This window comes from Tachypleus tridentatus, chromosome 9 (genome assembly GCF_004210375.1).
Source record: "Tachypleus tridentatus isolate NWPU-2018 chromosome 9, ASM421037v1, whole genome shotgun sequence".
NCBI classification, from domain to species: Eukaryota; Metazoa; Arthropoda; class Merostomata; order Xiphosura; family Limulidae; genus Tachypleus; species Tachypleus tridentatus.
The window spans coordinates 96565088-96587201 of record NC_134833.1 but is presented as its reverse complement, the minus strand read 5'-3'; the positions used below and the strand labels follow the sequence as shown (position 1 = coordinate 96587201).

Sequence of the window (22114 nt, the reverse complement as noted above, 5' to 3'; positions counted from 1 at the left end):
CTGCCCCGGTATGTTTGTTTATTTCTCATTTTATATAACAACTAATTTCTCTTATTTTTTATCTCACAACGGGTTTGATCAATAACTTTTATTTCCACAATTTACTGGTTTATTTGTTTATTTTTTGATTTCGCGCAAATCTACACAGGACTACCTTCGTTAACCGTCCCTATTTTAGCAATAATAGACCAGAGGGAAAGCAAAAAGTTAACACAACTCTTGGGCAAAGCTTTTACAAACTAACAGTGCAATTCACTGTCACGTTCTTACGCCCCCTGGGCCCGGCATGGCCAAGCGTGTTAAGGCGTGCGACTCGTAATCTAAGGGTCGCGGGTTCGCATCCCCGTCACGCCAAACATGCTCGCTCTTTCAGCCGTAAGGACGTTATAATGTGACATTCAATCCCACTATTCGTTGGTAAAAGAGTAGCCCAAGAGTTGGCGGTGGATGGTGATGACTAGCTGCCTTCCGTTTATTCTTATACTGTTAAATTAGGGACGGCTAGCGCAGATAGTCTTCGAGTAGCTTTGCGCGAAAATAAAAAAAACAAACTTATGCTCACTTGTGTCTGCAAGCTACAGATTACTATCACAGCTCCATCATATGCAAGTCTCTTCACTAGTTACTTTCACATTCAGAAAGAGATGTTTTTATTCAGAATTTAACTAAAAACTTAAAAGAGTTTATGTTATTAGGTCAAGAATTTCACTCTTGCATTCCACCATTCTTAACTTGGTTTGTTCTACCAACTAACAGCCATCAGCTGTGCATTTATCGAAACAAGTCCACTAGAGGAAAAGTTGTGAATTGTTTGTTTCTGAATTTCGCGCAAATCTACATGAGGGCTATCTGCGCTAGCCCTCCCTAATTTAAAAGTGTAAGACTAGAGGTAAGGCAGCTAGTCATCACTAACCACCGCCAATTCTTGGGCTACTATTTTATTAACGAATAATGGGATTAACTATCACATTATAATGCCCCACGGATAAAAGATGCGAGCATGTTTGGTGCGACGGGGATTCGAACCCGTGACCTTCAGATTACGAGTCGAACGCCTTAATCCACCTGGCTATGTCGGGCGAGAACGAAAGACATCATTGTTTACCATGAAAATGAAACCATAGCTAGAAATTAAATTAACATCACCCGAAAATATAAATAATACAAAGTGAACAAAAAACAAAAACATAATTCTGAAAGTGGTGTATGTTACAGAAAATTTAGGATATTTATTTTTAAAACGTGGCATACAAAACCCAGAATCATATAAATGTAGTGAAACGTACATGAAACAAAAATCATGGTTTATAATTAGAAACTAAAACTATTTTTCTAAATGATAATTGCACATGTTTGAAATGATTTCGATAAAGAGAACGTTCAAGAGATACAACAGGCAAACTGAGCTAATATTACAAGAACAGGTTTTTCATCGTTCAAATAAAATAATGAACATTACTTATATCCTGTAAAATAAAAAGAAGTTAGTTAGAACAATTCTTTATATCAGTTTAATTCGGTGCCTAGACAGATTATAAATTACAACAAAATCAAATTAAAATGTAGAAGCGATCCGTTTATTAAAATTATTCTTTGCGGTTTCTTTTAATTTGAAAACCTTAGCAATAACCTTATTTGAGTATATTCAAGTTCATGTTGTAACAATAGTATCACATACGTTAAATACAGATAAAAATGTTAAATGTCTGAACCACTTACACACTTATGACATCTAAAATGAAACTAAACGGCCAGAAATAATTGTAGAAGGATATAGCTTAGTATCTTTGCTCTAGATGTGAATTTTACCTTTTAATAAAAATCGTTATCATTTGTGTGTGTTTTTTGGGATCAGAGCACAATAATTAAAGTTATAGATGCCAATACAAAATAATCGTTCACTTACTGGTACAAGTGCCCCCCGTTAGTACAGCGGTATGTCTCCGGATTTACAACGCTAAAATCAGGGGTTCGATTCCTCTCGGTGTGCTGAGGAGATAACTCTTTGTGGCTATGCTATATGAAAAACACACACTGGTACAAGTAAGTCAAATATATTAAAAATGTAGTAACAAAATGTATATTTAGTTTAATTATTTTAAATAGTGTAAAAAAACATGTAGGTATTTATCAGTATGACAACTAAATTAAACAGAACTCTCTTCTTGGTTAGAACAATTCACGAAGTTTAATAACAAATATAAAAGTCTTAAACTGTTACAATCAGTGACTCTTTGTGAAGCGGTTACACGCCTTTTATAAAAAGTGCATAGCTTTTATAATCTATATGATAAACGGTACAGCCTTACGTAATCTATATTTTTTTTGTAAATAGGTCCAAGAGAATTTAGTTCTTTTGTGAAAATAAAAAAATTATCGCTTGTTTATTTTTGTATTATTTCTGCTGTTATGACAGATACAGAATCAACAGCCAAACGCTCAACATGCTTCTAAATGATAACCAGACATGCAGTTTTGACCAAAATGTTTGCATATTGTACTATTTTTACGTTTTTGACTGTATGCATAAAATAGTTATTTAAATGTCTTAGTAGTAACAGTGAAGATAGCGTATGATCGGACAAATATGTAGGAGTTGTTCTTTTTCTTTGTGTATGTTGTTTAAGCATTTGTTTGTCAAAACTCACATATGCACTTGTTTTGTATAAGAGAGCGTATTTTTAGTATAATCTCTTTCGAAACGTACCAGAAGTTATAGGAATTCAATCTGTTCAACTCTTTAGAAAAAATATGTGAAAAAGGAACTTATCCAGAATAGTATGATGCTTCCAGTGTATTTTATCCAGATTCTTTTAATGTCGCCAGACTACAGTAAACTTTGTACCAGGAACATCTAGTGGTAGGAGATGAAAAATTACTACCTGAAATAACATTGTGTAGATCAGATTAAAACATAAAGGACGAAAGAAATCTTGCAACACCTTACTATAGGATTGACATGAACACATACTTTCTAAAGTATCCAGAATAAAAGCGAATAGAAATTTGACTATAGATGGTTATTTTGCAAGAAAGGAGACCTTTAAACCGATATAAAACAAAAATTCACCGCCATCATTGTGTTACTTGAGCAAAATAGCAGGCCAACTTACTCTTAGGACATCGAAAATGTAGTTTATTCAGGTGAATCCTATTTCCGAGCACATGAAAATTTATACTTGTTTGCCTTAAGTATTACCTCACAAGGACGGTTTTCTTCACCTGTAAGGAACCTACTAGAAACAATACCATTTTAAATTTATTTTTAATTTCTAGTTTAGAGATGGATGAGAGAGTGGAATTTAAGTAAAAACTGGGTGCAAGTGATAATTTATTGACTTAGGTTTGATATTTCACTGGTCATGAAGATTAGTGACAATAATAACTTGGTTATAAATACCAATTTTGAAGCAATGTGACAAGGAATATTTGCCATGAATTTAACAACTGAGTTATTTTAAAACACTAATCAAAGTTGAGGGACAGTTGGAAATAGTAATGGCTGGTTAGAAGAGAGCAGAGTTATAAATAGAATCCGTTAATCTGCAAAAGGTTCAGTATTGGTATTTTTGCCTATTTTGATTTAAATCAATGAAGGAATGATCAATAAACTATTTCAATTTTATAATCATATTTTTATTTTGGGTGTTGCTGAATATGAAGAGGTCATTGCTACCACATAATATAAGTTGAGTAAATAAATATCAAACGGGTTTTAATTATCGTAAAAGCATCACAGTGCATGAAGGTTATCATAATTTGAATTATAAGTACAGTATGAATCGAGATAACCTTAACAGTGTCATAAAAGAAAGGGATTTTGGTGCAATGGTTCATCAGTCAATTAGTCAATCGAAGCAGTGTGGTTTGGTAGTGGTAGGGTACTTGTTTCAACAGAAATATTAAACACAAGTCTAAATTGCTTATAATTTCATTATATAGGGCATTATTTATGATACATTTGCAGAATGTAGTATTTGTTCAGTCTTGGAAAGATATTTTATTGTTGAAAAGAGCTCAGAGAGCGGAACATGGGACAGAGAGGTTGTCATACAAGAAGTTAAGGTCTCTGATATTGTCTTATCTAGAAAAAAAAAAAAAGTGGATCTGGTAGTGGTGTGTACATCTTTCAAAATTATTGTTTTTACGATTAATTATACATTTTTAGTTTCCTAAATATAAATTCAAATTATCAGAATTTTTGTGGTCTGTGAATTACATTTGAGAAAATAATAGCTGATATTCGAGTTTCAAAATGAACGTGATCTTAAACATAATATTGTGAAATGGTTTTATATAACATTATCTTTTCATTCTTGTAAAGTATCTAGAACATTTCCTAGAATCATGTGTGCACATAAGAGAAAATATATTTTCTATTCACTCAAAATCCTTGTTCAAATATAAAATAAGCCATTACGTAAGAGAAAATTTACCTGTCTGAACTTACTCCCACAATTTTAGTCTCTCTTTTTATAAAGAAACAACGTAAAGTGAACAAACATATTCTTAACAAATATATATGCCAAACTGAGCAAAAACACACAAAAATCCCAACAAATATTTTGTACTAGCAAAGTGTAGAATTCGCCATTTTTTTTTCACACATAAATAACAGTTCATGTAGCTGATGTATATATATTGATTGTCTTTCTCTAAGAAAATTATTCGATTACTTTCTATTCCGTTTTTCCAGTAACTTATTCAGTTGCTTTCTTAATAAATCCAATTTTTATTGAGATTCAGTGCAATCATTTATTAGCTCACTGGGCTAGGAAATGATCACTTTTTAAAAAATAATTATTTGCAGGTAGTCATTTACGCAGCATGATATCATGATACGCAGCATGTTTTTCCAATTAACACTCACACACAAACTACAAGCCAAGATTATTAAGAGGAAAAACAAGTATAGTCTAATTATATAATATATTTTACAAGCAGTAAATATATGTAAAGAGTTAAAAGCTTCGTAAACATATTTTATAAAAGAACTTTTGTCACTCTGTATTACAAATGTTACGGAAAATACTGTATGGGGCACGATTAAAGTAGCAATGAACAAATTGAACCTGAATAATATATATTGCTCTCTAATAAGTAATTGCTTATATGTTACAGCAAATACTACTAAATGTTATTAACAATATGAGCTGTTTACTATTAAAATTGATCTTTGGGGAGCGAATAACCAAATTCAAAAGTTTGTCTTCACTTTGATGAATGAAAGTCATTTTGAGGGCGTCTCTAGGTGGATTCATCTGGTTACAGTGGATTATATATTAAGACTGCTTTATAAGAACGTTTTTGCATTCAAAACATTTGTAAGGAAAGCATCACGATCGAGTGATTTCCTTTTCTGGAGAAAAATTATGTTCTTTTGGTTTCAACTCTGTTAATTCTGTCGTTGTAAATTTTTGTTCTGCAGAAGAAGAATCTGGTAATTCGAGTGTATGTAGAGTGGATTAATAATTAAATAAACTGTCAAATTACTCATATTCGCTTTCTTCTTCTCTAGAAAAAAAAACACCTAAAGATAGTGATGAAGACGTTTTCTTATGTTTATATATCGAATTCTATGGCATCTTTGATTTTTAAGAATGGATATGTCGACGCCTCTGAGAAAAACAGAGAAAAGGTTGACAGGGCTCTTTGTAGGCGAACAGCTGACATTAATTTCAGTGTTCCGAGGTTTCCATTAATAGGATAGATTGTCAGGAGTAGAGGTCTGGAGAAGAATTCCGCCCCGACGAACAATTCGGGTTCTGGAAGGGTCGGCCCGGCATGGCCAAGCGCGTTAAGGCGTGCGACTCGTAATTCGAGGGTCGCGTGTTCGTGCCCACGTCGCGCCAAACATGCTCGCCCTCCCAGCCGTGGGGGGCGTTATAATGTGACGGTCAATCCCACTATTCGTTGGTAAAAGAGTAGCCCAAGAGTTGGCGGTGGGTGGTGATGACTAGCTGCCTTGCCTCTAGTCTTACACTGCTAAATTAGGGATGGCAGGCACAGATAGCCCTCGAGAAGCTTTGTGCGAAATTCCAAAACAAACAAACAAACAAACTGGAAGGGTCGATGGTTGCACCACTCTTGGCCTGGGCGCTAAAAGTAGCGGCGTAAGGTTCAGCGGTGGTCTGTCGAGGATTACGGCGGGACCGTTGTGGAGACTGGCGAGGTTGGTCCGTCCAACGAAAACATGTCGGCAGAGGTAGTTTAACACGTATTGCAAGCTTGGCGTCCAAACAGGGAGTGAAAAAAAAAAAAAAAAAAAAAAAGCTGGGTAGAGATGCTATCTATTGGTGACGGAGATTATACCCGTTTAGATACTAAACGTCACAGTGGTTGATGTTATGACTAAGATGCTGTCTGCAAAGGTCAAACTAAATTATTAGTCAATGACTAAATGTGTGAAGAAATTAAATTTGTCATTATGATACCTTCCGTGTGGATATGCTTCATGAAGTGATGTAACAAATAACCGTTTCAAACCAGTAGATATCACTGTCATAAATTAACAATATGAATATTTGCAAAACACTAATTGTTCATAATAGTGGAAGCAGAAAGGACTGTTAATTTGTCAACACAAAATACAGACACTTCTGAAATTCCAGTTTTAAGGTCACGCATTGTAAATTGCTCGTCACTTTTAGATACATGTTTGACTTTACACAGTCGAATGCATAAATTTATGCTTTAAGTGATTTATGGAGAGCTTACAGCTAACACACTCAAATTTATCTCATATTATTAAAGTCACTTATTTTCGCAGATAAAAATTAAGGGTTTTCCTTTCGTCGTTCCAAGAATTTCTTAATGTTTTATGAAATTATTGTTAAAAATTAATAAAAAAATAACTTTTTGTTTATCCAAATTCCCTACATTAAGTATATTTACCAACATTATCTGTAAGAGAAAAAGAATAAATGAAATGTCTAGAACAGTAATTAATGATGTTGTACTCTACATAGGAAATTACTAGTAGGACTTCCCGTGGGTTTGGAACAAGGGAAATTAGAGGGGTATTCAGTAGTCTTAAAAACACATTAATAAATTTGAAAATCATTGGATATATAAAATATAACTTTATAATAAACAGTAAAAATTTCAGTTCTAAAAGGATTGTTTGTTTTGTTTCTTGACTTTCGCACAAAGCTATCTGCGTTAGCCGTCCCTAATTTAGCAGTGTAAGATGTTTGAAGCAGAATCGCTCAATGATTTATTAAAGAAAATATATACACCATTGAATTTGCGATTTTACGTTACGAATGTAATTTTTTTCTCAATATTATATATATGATTGTCTTCAGATTATGAAATGCACAATTTGATACTTTGAGCAACTTACAGCTAAAAACATTAAAAAAATCTCATTGTATTTACATTAGTTACCGTTGCTACTGGTAAATAATAGTCTTCCTTCGAAAATATATATAATGCATTATGAAGTTATTGCTAGCAGAGTAACACACGACGCATGTTCCCTGTATTAATCGTATTTACCAATAATATCTGAAAGAGAAAAAAAAAGTGAAGGAATTGTCTAGAACAGTAATTAATTATGTCATAGACTTTTATAGATAGTATTTAGTGTTTTGTTATTACTAATAAACTCGTCTTGATTAGACAAGAAACACATACGGTTAATGTTGGTAACATATGAATAAAAATCTGTAACTCACTCTGAATTGAGATTACAATAGACATTCCGAAAATTTTTATAAACATCACTTTTTCCAAACAAATCTCAATGCGGAATCACGTTTGAGATTTTTTCGTTATAGCGATGTTTCGTTTAATTGATGGAATTATTTTACGAATGCCTTTCGATACTGTGTACCTTTTGTTTGACTCTTACGTTAGCAACAAAATGGAAAATATGAATTTTAAATCGTAACGACAACTGAACAAGATATACGAAGCTATTTTGCGTTTCACGTAACCAATAATTGAGTTACCTAGTCTCTAATATCTTTTTCACAAATGTTTTTGTTATATGTAAAAGTGATAAAGAAAACAGAAAGGGTTTCAGAATACCTTAAAACTTAGAATGTGGAAAATTACAAACAATAAATAACAAAACGTAATTAATATTTCCTATTGGGAGGTGTTATTTGTGTTAAATAATTGTGAGTATGGTCAATGTTTTTTTCTTTATTGTCTTTGAAGTAAATTAAAGGTTTTAGCACGATACGATTTTATTAAAAACATGAAATTGAGTAAAGCTTTATATACGTGTGTGTTGAAAACAATCGCTCAAGTGTCTTATCCTGACGTATTAAAAAAAACAAAAAGGAACGTCATTGGTGTGCACGCGCTTCATGAAGCGATTTAACAAACAACCCCTTCAATCCAGAAGATAGCCATTATAAACGTATGAAAAATAGTTATCTTTCATCATAATGGAAGCAGAATGAATTATTAATATGTTAACCCAAAATACAGAAACTTCGGAATTAGTGGTTTTAAGTTTTACACGCACTTTAAATATTTTGTCAGCTAACATATGTTTTTGGCATCACATAACCTGATGTATAAATTTCTCTGTAAGTCACTAAGAAAGAGCTTACAACTAAACTTATTCTAATTTACGTGATATAATTTAAGTCAGTAATCGTTTCAGCTGTTAATTAAAGGTTTTCTTATGAAGTAATCGTTAAAAGATTAATAAACTTTAACTTTTATTCAACACAAGTTACCCGTATTCATTAAATTTGTCAACTCTTTCTGTAAAAGCAAAAGAATAAATGAATAATCTAGAACAGTTATAAATTATGTTATAGTTTAGAGAGAAAAAAAAAAAAACATTTTAAAGGAGCATTCAGTATATTTTCAAATTACACTCATAAAACAAAACTTCTTGCATATATCAAACATATTTTTGTTAAGAGCAATAATATTCAGTTCTCCAAAGAAAGAAGTATTCTAATTTTCGTTGGATCTGTTTTGTAAGGAATTATAGAGACATCAAAATGTAAACAATGAAAGTAATACTGAATCAACTCCTAAATTTTTTAAAAGACAACTATTTATAGCAAGTTTGTTCTTCATTTTGTACAATTTTCACTTTAACCAATAAAATTAGGGATATTAATTTTCCACCTGTTCTAAAACATAACAGAACTATACTAAACAAAGTTTCGAGTACTATATGTATTAATAAGAAAATAAGAATAGCTGCATAATGGATTTAATGTAATATACACAACTCCTAAAGTTGTATTCTCAATGATACATTTTTACTTAAAGTGATTTTCTTTTCATCAGGAATACACAACTGTGATGGATATATAAACCTATTGCTTGCCACAAATATTTTATATTCCGATTAGAAAAACTATTGAAAATTAGTACACTTTTTTTCACTTGTTTTTCTAGTCATAGAATCTTCTAAATAAAGAAAAAACATTTATGAATAGTTTATACGTAAAACGTTTTATTAATATCGCCTCCAAAACACACAACAAGCTTTTATTACCTTAAGATACTCCAGAAACTCTTAATAAATGACGCCGTCTCGAGCTTACAACTCTAATCGTCTGCAAGTTTTTCAAACTAAAGCTACAAAGAAAATGGATTAAAATAAAATAATATGAAACGAAATTTTCGTTTTGATAGAGAAATCTGAACATTTCTCTCCCTGACTGGATGTTCAGGAACGGTGTAGTTTTCCTTCGTGGTCCCCATTCATCTGTACGTGGGAGTTTTCCTGTATTTTAATTTGGCTTCTTTGAAGCAAAGAAGTGAGGTGGGGCAGTATGAAATTGTCGAATGGGAACACAGAGAGAGAGAAAGGGAGCAAAGATGAAGTGTACAAGCCAGGAGCCCGCCTTCAGAAAAGAAGAAAGCCGCAGACCAACCCTCTATAATCAGTGGAATGTCCCGTGCTTATGTCCACGGAGTGGCTGTGATCTGTAAATCCAAGTGCCTCAAAATTTGTTGTGGGGGGAAAACGTGAGTGTCCCGAGAAAACACACTTTTACAGGAGAGGCGCCGAATATTCTACCTGTCCTGTGCCCGGAGCTGTAAAATATATATTTATATATATATAAACATATGTACACCTTATTTATGTTGTGAGTTTTACTGAGTGATGTGTGACTGTTGTAATATGTTCTATGGAGAGGTGTATTTTGTAGGAGCGCTGCCTTTTATGTATAGTAACTTTAAACATTTTGTCAGTTTTACATACATTTTTGACTTCACATAATCTGATGCATAAAGTTTTACTTTAAGTCATTGATGGAGGTCTTACAACTAAACATATTCTAATTTAACTGATATTATTTAAGTCGGTTCTTGTTCCAACTGTAAATTAGAGGTTTTCTTAACGTTTTATTAGGTTATTGTTAAAATATTAATAAACGTTAACTTTTACTTAATAAAAGTTTCCTGTATTAATTATAATTGTCAACACTAGAAAAATAATGAAATGTCAGGAACAGTAATTAATTATGTTATGGTTTAGAGAATCACATTTTTTTAAGAAAAAAACTAACAATTGTTTTACCAAGTAGTCCGTTGAATAATTAATTGTGACGACATTTTTAATCCCTAACGAATTTTAATTTATTGATGATAACAAGAACTCTACATGAAACGTGGTAAAATAGAAATTAATATTTCAAAATATTCTTTGTTAGCATGTTTAACATAATTTCAAATTTTTATTATTTTTACTGACTTTGATATTCATGTGTTTTTAACTCAATATATGAATTTAGGAATAAACTACATGTCTCAAACTTGTCGAAAATTATGAGATAGTATGAGTATGTTTATAACAGAATACTGTTATAAGAAAACAGGTCATTCTAGTAATTATACTATTCATATTTCATTTTACTTATTTATGTCTGAGTGTATTTACAGTCAGTTTATTCTGAAAAAGATATATTATTAAACAATACCTTTTCAATTCCCGACCTATAGGATTAGCTAGCCTGTTATGTCTTGTTATTGCTAATAAATGTATTTGGATCAGCGTTTGATTAAGCAAGAAACACCTGTAGTTTGTGTCAGAAACATATGAATTAAAATCCCTAATTTACTCTTCACTGAGGTTATAATACATATTTGGAAAATATTACACGGTGCGAATATCATACCTTGAACCTGCCTTAAGATTTGTCACAATTACTGATTTTTATTCAGTTTATAAAATTATTTTGTGAATGCCTTTTCTAAAAATGTTGTCTTTATTGACTCCAGTATTAAAAACTAACTGAAAAACATGAATTTTAAATCCTGATCCTACTGAACAAAAAATGCGAAGCTATTTAGTGATTCAAGTAACCAAAAATTGACTTACCTGGTTTCTAATATCTTTATCACAAATGTTTACTTATGTTTGTATTATAGTTGAAACCGATAAAGAAAAAAAAAGAGAGTTTCTGAGTACCTTGAAACTTACTATGTGGAAAGTTACAAACAATTCATAATTTATTAGTGTTTGTTATTTTGAGATCTGATTTCTTTATTAATTGAAAACGAGTTTACAGAAAACATGAATTCGAATAACACCTGATATGTGTATACAAAATCATCGGTCAAGAGTGTGAACCAGACGTACAAACACTCAGTTTTTACGGTTTCATAACTTTTAAGCACTAGACTACATAATTGAATAAGTGTGCTTTGGGAGTCATGGGTATCGAAACCTGAATTTTATGATTATGAGCTTACAAAGTTTCTGCTGATCAACTGATATATGCAAATATGATTTGTTAAGTTTTTCTTCTCATTTTTAGGGGATATTTGTATCCACTTTTGGTGGATTAAGCATCATACAAAAATATTGTACTCAATAATTTGAAGATTCTTCTTTAGCTTAATTACGTATTTCAAAACAACTGGGATAGAATAAAAAATTCATACATACTAACACATGATACACAGCAAAAATGAAAATGTACAAAAAGCAAATATTATCTCTTGTTGTTCGTAATTAAAAACTAAGAGATCGTCTAGAAGACAGCTGATTAACAGCGTTTACCTGACATGTTCAGCTACTTTTGTTGAATGATGGAGAGAAACTTCACGTTATAACACACTCACACACACAGATATTTTCGGTGATGGTATTTAAACTCAGGACTGCAGTTCATGTGTTCAAGCCACGAACATATTTCAAACCATAAAAATACGTCAAACAAAATGTCTCAATACTTTTAGTAGAAGCTTTACATTTTACAAAAGAATCTATAGAAGAAAAATCCGTTGCAAATTATTAATAATATTTTATAAACATAGAGTTCTTCTTAAAAAGTAAAATATTATAATTTTTTATAAAATTAAATTTTCAAGCTTCAGAGTGCACGTTGATAAGAATATAACTTTTAGTTTCAGATTTGCTTTTTGTTCTGTCTCAATTGAATAATCAACTTACAGGAATACACATAGTTTATAAATGTAAAGATAAAAACTTTGCTTAATGTGAAAAAAAGAAATATAAAAGTTTCATATCTGGATCATGTACAGCATGTCTGGAACCTTCGAAGGAAACATTTAACGAAATTCTTAAGTGAATAAAAAGAAATATTTTTCAGCACTACTAAGACATTTAATAATTTTTTTTCAAATCATAATTACATATTTGTAAAGAATGTTTAATGTTTGGTCATTTATACGACATAAATTTGATTATTTTTAACGCTGAAATTTAAAAACCATTAATACATATCTTCAACAACAAATTATTCTTAATATATTTATCTAAGTTTAATCAAATCCTTAACAGCGTGTGACTCAAACGTTCTTTACCTAAGAGGTCATTTATACAGGTGAAGAGTACCCAAGGTCTAGTTTAAAAGTAAATGTAATCTAAATGACAGGAATTCTGAGAAAACGTAACATTTAAGATAAATAATGAGACAGTAAATATCTTTAGAGGCACGATATTTGGTAAAACTAGCAGAAGATTCTAAGGTATCTGAACTTGTCAACAAAGCAATATCTATAGTGGTTTCCTATTATGTCTAATGAAAATGTGTACAAAACAAACGTATGGACCATTTATGATAATTATGATCTGCTGCTTAAAGCTACACATTGTCGAATAAATACGAAAATAATTTGACCAGTGAAGAGTCCAAAAGATCTACATGACTAGTTTCACCACTTCACCAGTTACCCTGCTGTGACGGCCTTTCTGACTTCTGCTTACTGGATTTCTTATCCTCACTACCTGATTTCAAATTATTTAGCTTTCGAAAAGTGGTAATACTCATCACTATTAAGTAATGCCAAAGCAGGATACAGATAGATACAATAATTCTCATACAACTAGTTCAAGACTTCCATTCAAAACCGATTGAAAACCACTTGCCTCACAGACAGATACAACTAAATGATATTTATCCACTGGACACCCAAGACCTCAAAGATTTATATATATATATGTGTACATATATATATATATACAAACGTAAATTTAAATGAATATTCTGAAACTGAATAAACGTTGTTTCCACAGCAGATTTCAAAATGACGTTTAGAAATAAATTTAAATAAACAAATAACACGTTCGTGTTTCATAAAGCTGGTATATTATATCTAAGATTTGTTATTATTAAAAATTTATACTCTTTCAAAATATATAATTTCAAGAAGGTCCAAACATTTTGCCATACCATTAATTTCAAGTGGTAAAAGCTTTGGCCAAATGATTTTATTTGTCCCGATGAAGGCTGTATGGCTTAAATTGGAATAATTAGTTCCTCTTTCACATAATTTTTTTCTTTTTTTGTGTCTATGTATTCATAGTTTATCACCATACAGCTAAATTTTCTTTTTTTTTAAATCTTCTATCTACCACGTACAACATTTAACTTTTATTTAAAGTTTTAAAGCTTGAACTATATTCTTACTCTTAGTATAATGTTTGTTCGTTTTGAATTTCGTACGAAGCTACATGAGGGTTATCTACATCAGCCGTCCCAAATTAAGCAGTAAGTCATCACACTACCCACTGCCAAATCGTGGGCTACTCATTTACCAAACGATACTGGTATTGATTGTTACATTATAACAATCACACGGCTGAAAGGGGTGAGCATGTTTGGTGGGACAGGTATCCGAGCTCGCGCTCTCAGATTCCGAGTCGAGCTCCCTATCCACTTGGCCATACCAAATAATAAGACTTTAATATACATTAGTTACTTACACGTCAGTCTTACATACTAAAAACGTGACTGATAAAAAGAATTCGCAGGTGTTTAATTTTAGTTAGATCATATAATATACAATTTTATAGATTTTGAAACATAATGGGCAACTTAAGTCTAAATATATTTTAAATTATTTCATCTAGTTATCGTACCTTGCTGTTCGCGTTCCATTGTTCCAAAAGTACACAACACGTGATAAATATTAGCTTCCAAAATAGACAATTCCTTACATAAATTTGCTCGTCCGTAATGTCTGTAACATAAAAGAATAAGTAAAATAGTTTTAGCAGTAAAATCCCTGCCAAGGTTTCGTTTTGTTCCATTCACACTCGACAATTTCATGCTGCCTCACCTCACTTTATTGCCTCAAACAAGCTAGATTAAAATACAGGAAAACTTACACGTACAGATAAATAATCTTCCATTAGCGAGTACAAAGAGAAGCAACAACGTTCCTGAATATCCCTGTTGGGAGAGAGAATTTTTTAAACTTCTATCTCTCTAAACTAAACCCCTGCCAAGGTTTCGTTTCCTTTTAGCAGTAAATAAATCAGTTACTAGGATATTTACTAGTCCTCACAATATGAGGGTCGCGGGTTTGAATCCTGATCACACCAAACATGCTTACCCTATTCAGCGTTGGAGACATTATAATGGTGCGGTCAATCCCATTATTTGTTCGTAAAAGAGTAGAATAAAAGTTGGCGGTACGTGATGGTGATTAGCTGCTCTCCTTCAAGTCTTACAATGCTAAATTAGGGACGGACGGAAAGCGCAAAGAGCGCTCGTGTAGATTTGCGCGAAATTAAAAACGAACATAAAAGTATGAACAAAGGGTTCTAAAGAGAAATTATTAAGACATAATAAAAATATTTAGGAAACAAAATTAAAGTTTATTGGATAAATAAAATGAAAGACAATAAAAAATTGTAACGTCCAGATATATGAAAATGTATTTTTGAAATTATCCTGAACTGAATTACAGAAATATCACAATCTAGGAAATCAATATGACACTAAGTACAACTTTTACACTTTTAACACCGTAAGAATAATAAAAATAGGGGACATCAATGGTCCGTCTGTAGCGAAATGAATAAGAAAACAATAAAGAAACAAATTCTTGTGTGCTTCTTTGTAGAAACAAACAATAGTATTAAAATGTAGAGTTCTTAAAAATTATTATCAATGCAATAATGACATAATTTCAAAAATTCTACCGTTTTATAGACCCAAACTACAATAGCCTAAGATGTTATATACCATGATATTTGTTATTCTAACGTTTAACGAAATGGCCATGTAAACAACTCTAATAAATACTCTGCAACAGATTGTTACATTATAGCTGTTTTGAAGAGTATCCTGGAAGGTATGAAACCAGTAGTTATTCTTTTATGGATGCGTGTTTCTATTTATGTGTTTTAACTTAACAGTAATAAAAAGTTTGTTTATAATATTTTGAAGGTGATGTTATACTGTACTGTGTCATACTCGTTGGGTATATTTTATATAAACCTATCAAAACCTTAAGGGTTGCGTATCCGAATTTTAAAAATCTTCTTTTGACATTTTATATTACAGTTGTGATCCGAAAAACAAACTTTAACGGACATCACTAGCGTAGCAATGAATAAATTAAAAATAAAAGATCAGATCGTAAACAATTTTAATAAGATACGTTCTTTTTAATTAAAATATATCTCATGGAAAATGAATAACCAAGTTCAAAAGTTTGTCTTAAGCCTGCTGATGATGTCTCAAGCTGCATGAATGATTGTCATCTCGATGGCGTCTCTTGACACAATGAAATATATACTGTGACTGATTTTTGAAAACACTTTTGTATTCAAAAGCTTTGTATGGAAAGCAGCACAGTCGGGTATTTACTTTTCTTGGAGAAAACCTATTTCTTATTTTAGTTTAAATTCTGTTAATTTCTGCCGTTGTAAAAGTTGGTTATCCCAGGTAGAGTTTAACTTGAGCTTATATACAACGGACTAATAATTGGACAAACAGATAAATATTCCAATTTCATTTTCATCTTTTCTAAACGACAAATCCAAAAGCGGTGATGAAGGTTCTAGCATTTGTTTACACACTAAACTTGGTGGGTTCAGCAGATAGCTTGATGTAGCTTTACTATAAGAAAAACAAACACCGAATTCTATTTCCCATGTGTTTTGTTTTGTTTTTGAATTCCGTCGATATCAAAGTGATGTCTCTCCAAGTTACAGTTGTGGCTAGTAGCATAAATAAAAAGTTCACGTGAAAGTTCTTTTAAACCGTTATGAATATTCATGTGATGTTTAAGGCATTCATAGGTAACGCATAATTAAATATACTTTTTTAAGGTTGAGTGGGAAAATTACAGAGAGTTAGAAAAAGAGAAATCGAAAAGAACATTAATTACACATCGTGAATTAATGTTAAAATGTATGTTTTGGCTCCACGTTTGAGTACGTAACTCAGAATGTCTAATACTAGAGATTAAATCCAACAAATATGCATAAAGTATAAACATTCAATAATGTAAAAACGTGTAGACATTTTATGTTTTACTTTTTACTTCTTTTCAATAAAACGTTTTAAATACTGAAGTCTGTCCGAAGAAAACAAAGGTAGATAAAGTAATCGGATAGGTAGGGAGTAAAAACTATCAAATAAATGCACCAGGAATACGTAATAGATACAATAGGAATAATGAATATCAGCAAAGAGGTCATGAAAGCTAAGCATTTTGCTCTAACGAAACAAAGGATGTGAGCAAACAAGAAGAGCTGTCCATTGTGGTAAGGTACCTCCACCAACACAGCCTTCACGAGGAGATCCTGGACTTCACAGCTGCTGAGAGTCTGGATGCAGATTCATTGCTCAAAACATCATGGAGACTCTGGCTAAGTATGGTATTGTCCTTAATGCCTGCATTGGCCGGTGCTATGACGGAGCTGCAGTCATGTCAGGGCACATTTGTGGCGTACAGGAGAGGTTCAGGAGAGAGGTGTCACAGGCTGCTGTGCATGTCCACTGCTATGCACACAGGCTCAACCTTGTGCTAGTTGATTGTGTGCACAACGTCCAGGCTGCAGCAGAGTTCTTTGTGACAATTCAGAAGATGTACAAATTCTTCTCTACATTGATTGTGCATGAAGAATTTCTGAAGGTACAGAAGAAGCTTGAACCGTGAATCAGCACATAGAGTTAAAGCGACTGTCAAACACAAGATGGGGCTGCCAACATGCTTTGTAGCTTTACTCTTAATGGTATATTACATGTTCAGTCTAAGCTAATCTTGATTTTCTTTATTATTATGTATTACCTTTGGTGGAATTTAGGTGAGCTTCCTCTTTTACATATATGCATATTTTCATATACAGATTATTTCTAGTTTATAATAATGAATTATTAATCAGAGTATGAGTTTCCAATGAAAACTACTTTGAAAACACAGTTCAAAATAGCACACCTTTCTGAAATGTACCTTGGTATTTACATTATCATAATTTACCATCTATACTTCATATTGATGGCATTTTGGGAAGCCATTCCACAGTTAACATCAGCCCCCTAACGAAAATATCTTGACGCCGCCACTGCTTGTTTACGTTATTAGGTCTGGATATTTCACTCTTGCATTCTAGCATTCTTAAATTGGTTTATTCTACTAAACAATACCCATCAGCTGTGCATTTTTCGATACGTGTCTACTACACAGTGAGTAGCGAATGGTGAAATAGAAAATGGTTCTACTACAATCATGACGTTTATTTTCTTTCTTTTTTTTAAATCAGATTTGTACACTTTCACTATTTTTCGTTTTCAAACTGCACAAAACCAAACAGTTAGAACAGCTTTTCACAATACACCCCACCGGAATATTTTCAGAAAATAAGAAAAACAACGAATATCAACATCAATAACAACAAATGCTAATAAATTCTTTAAAAAATATGTCAACCGTACTGAACTAAGAAAGCTATTATTATAATTAGCTGCTATTTGAAACTTAGCAATTTAAATAAATGAAAAATTTTGAAGAACAGAGAGACAGAATCGAACTGTTCATGTATTCATGAAATGTCTTTTTTTGTTTTAACTATTCTTTAAGCCTTTCCTAACTTCAGAAAAATGTTCTTTTATTACAAACAGAACCTAACTGTCTTCATAAGTCTTATATACACTAACTGCCTGACCACGACAAAAATTAGTGATAATAGTTTTATTAATAATACCTAAGAAGCCTAAGTATTGAAGGTAAATTAGAGGCAATGAGCTCTTGCGTAGCTCAGTTGGAAAAAATGATTGATCTATTTAATTAAAGTACTGATAATAAGTATCCAGTCGTGTAGTCTCTTTTCATTCATTAGATTTTTTTAATCACAATTTTATTAGGAAATTTACTTTAAATATTTCATGTTATCAATTAAAGTGAATATTAATAAAAACTACATAGATGTAAAAGGTAACCTGTTTGTTTATTGTACCTCGTTACATATTAACGCAAACTTATTTATCTTAGCTGTGTGCAATATTTAAGGCCCCTCTAAACCGGAAGTATAAAGTGTGGCATAATGTTACACATATTTTGTTTATACAGATTATTTGAATATTTTCTCAACTAGCTTATGTTTGAAATATTGGGCGCTAGGAAACAATATACTTTTTATCTGAAATTGAATTTTTTCTATTTTGTTTGTTCACGATGTCCAACAAATACGTAGAAGAAAAAAAACGTATATCATGTTTGAAGCACATTATTGGCTCTTTTAGTAAAGTGTTTTACAAACTTTCACTCAAAGTCAGTACGTAGTAGTTGATCGTTATTTTTTTTCAAATAAAAACGCCTGATGCTGTAAGGGAAGACAAAACTACGGCGTGAAAAATGATTAATATAATAAAATGACCAAAACAGACAAGAGATATTAAAATTGCCATAATTTGACATTTCTATTACTCGTTAATAAAGAAAACTGGGAATACGGTTTGCTAACGACTAAGGAATTTTTTTTTGCTTATGTATAATTTAATAATACTTCGGAAAACAAAGATTCATAAGCATAACTAAGTGATTTATTTTTGTAAAACATGCTACATGCTACAACAGCAGCTTTATCATTGGTCTGCATGTGTACCAAACCCACGCTCTTGCAATGATGGATGCAGTTCAGAATTTATAAGCCCAGTAGTACAACAGATTACACTGAACAATTTTTTCGAAAAGTTTTTGCTGATTGTGACAGGTACATGGTGGGTATGCACAAATATAGTTTTGGTTTTGCTTCATCACGTAGAAACTCTGAGAAATAGACAGTTAACTCTTTACCGGTAATAATGTATTTAATTGCGCTTATGTTTCTAATACGCTATTAAGTTCAACATAATTAAAAGTGTTTTGCTCCTGATTTTCGTTTGTATTCAATGTCCGGTCAATCCCATTATTCTTTGGTAAAAGAGTAGCTTAAGAGTTGGCGGTGGATGGTGATGACTAGCTGCCTTCCTTCTAGGATGACTGCAAAATTAGGGACAGCTAGCGCAGATAGCCCTCGAGTAGCTTTGCGCGAAATTCAGAAACAAGCATCAAGTTGACGGATTCCAGTTGCCCTGATATCGTTTTTCCAATGTAGCAAAACTAAAGATTTCGATGAAACGGTACGTGATGGGCAAATTTGGATGTGCTTTTCGTGATCAGTAGCCAAACATCTATAAGAAACACCCAACAGTGTTCAAAACGCAAAAACTTTGTTTTGCAGTTTTATCTACTTCAATGCGATTAAAAGCAAATTCTGCTTTTGTAAAAAAATAGGCTACTCTCTTGGATATTAGAATTTAACTAATTAAAGCTACATTGTGAAATTAAGTTATTACTTTCGAAAAGATGAATGAGTTCGACCTACTAGTAGTGGGGGAAAGAATATTTTCCCAGGGTATATTGTTATCGATCAGAAAAATGTGCAGTATGTGACTGGACATTATTGCTTTTATTCCAGTTTCCATTTTTCTCAGGAATTCAGCCGCTGGTTTTAAGTTGTGACTCGAAACTTATTTAAAAACCCAAATTCACTGTTTTGTTAACTGTACAAATGGGATTCCCTTCTTTTCTTGCAATTGATTTTTCTTTCAAAGACGACATTTTGGTCTGTTTGACTTGCAGAGTGGCTTCGAAACCAATTGCTGTTTTAAATGTTTTACTCTGATAGTCTTCCTCTTCTTTGAAATGTGATTTTCTTCACTTCTAATTCGATACAAATGTCAAGTTGTATAGAAATTTATTCTTTCAAAAGACTACTCGCAGTATCTCCTAGGTCTGCCGTCAACTATCAGGATCAAGTGTTAAACCTTTTACGACTAAAACACACCTATGTATTGTTATACAACTATTACAACTTTAGCAGTAAAGAAGCAGCTAATTTAATCGAACATCCTGTGCAAAGGACGATCTGCACATTATTATTCTGCCCTAGGTTTTAGAAAGAATAAAATGATTATTCTAATATCAATAACAAAAGAAATGTTATCTTGCAAGAGGATTATTAGTGTTTATGACATCCACCATTTTGTTTAAATATAGATTCTCTAACATTATCAAAATTCTAGTTGTCTATATGTCATATTCCACGAAGAAAAATCATTAATGACTTTAAGTTGCTTATTATTAAGAACAAAGTTACACAAAAAGATATCTAAACTCTTCCTCAACACAAATATCGAAACCTAGATTCTAGAGTTGTAAGTCCGCAAACATCTTGCTGTACCCTCCTCTCAGTGGAACGGCGAGATGTAGCCAGACGAGCCAGTTTAAGTTGAGCTTTGGTTTGAAAATAATTTTCCCGAGGATTTTTCAAAAATGTAAACAGATGAGTAACGTTTTAGCAACGTATCGAGGACTTCCCAAAGACTGATATACAAGTTTGTTTCTAGTTAAGCACAGAGCTACACAATGAACTATCTGTGATCTTCCCACCACGGGTACTAAAAAACAGTTTTTAGAGATGAATGCTCACTGACATCCCGCTGTGCCACTAGCGAGCGATATATTCACGTTATCTAAAAACATATGTTGTTTTTTCACGCTACTTTCCATTAAAATAGAAATATCTGTCACTAGGAGAAAAAGTACCTGTTTGGCACATATTCTACACTAATGTTTTTGAAGCGAAGACAAGTCACATTCTTAACAATTATTAACGCCACTTTGATTGGATAGGAACCGATATGCTCAAACAAATATGTTATCAAACGTTTTGTAAATATCGTTGTGTTCGAACCAAGTAACTAGTGATTATCATTTAACGCTTTAATATACTGGTATCGTAGTTTTCAATGGCGATATGTATATAATATCATTGGTACACAACCTAGACACTCGGATATTGCTTAAATGCCTTACTATTACTGAGAATTTCGATTATTTGTTTGATTCTTATTAAGTAAAAATCGACACAATGTGTTATCTGTGTTCTGCCCATTACAGATATCGAACTTTGGTCTTGTATCGTTATTTGTAGGTAAATTCTTACCTATGGAATAATCATGTACGCTTCTAACTTCTTTCGCACTTATATTTACTCTTCGATAGGCTACTTTAGGCAATTGTACCCTTAAAATTTAGTGTAGGCATTTATTCTTATCTTCATATCAATCAGAAAGTTTCATAACTAACGAGTAAATTCTACCGAATATCCATTTTGAACATTTGGCTTTCTTGACAGTGAGAAGGCAAACACCTATTGATCTCTTTGTTCAACCTACCTTTTATTGCTTGGGTAAAATGTATTAGGTGTTCTGTTATTTGTCAATATTTTTTTCAAGCCTCTTTCAACTTCTGGTAATTTTGACGTATTTTTTCAGGTATAAGAGAAGTTTACTTTTTACACACTTATGTAATACTTTTCTTAAACAGTTATTTAAACTGATGGGTCTTTCGATTATTTACTGATTTTCTTTTCTTT

At 32.1% G+C, this 22114-nt stretch overlaps 1 protein-coding gene across 2 annotated transcripts in view; it reads right to left on the bottom strand.

Annotated features, from left to right (window-relative positions):
• The window catches only part of LOC143225826 (uncharacterized), a 439460-nt gene that overhangs the window by 343167 nt on the left and 74179 nt on the right, over nt 1-22114 (bottom strand). The window lies entirely within an intron of this gene.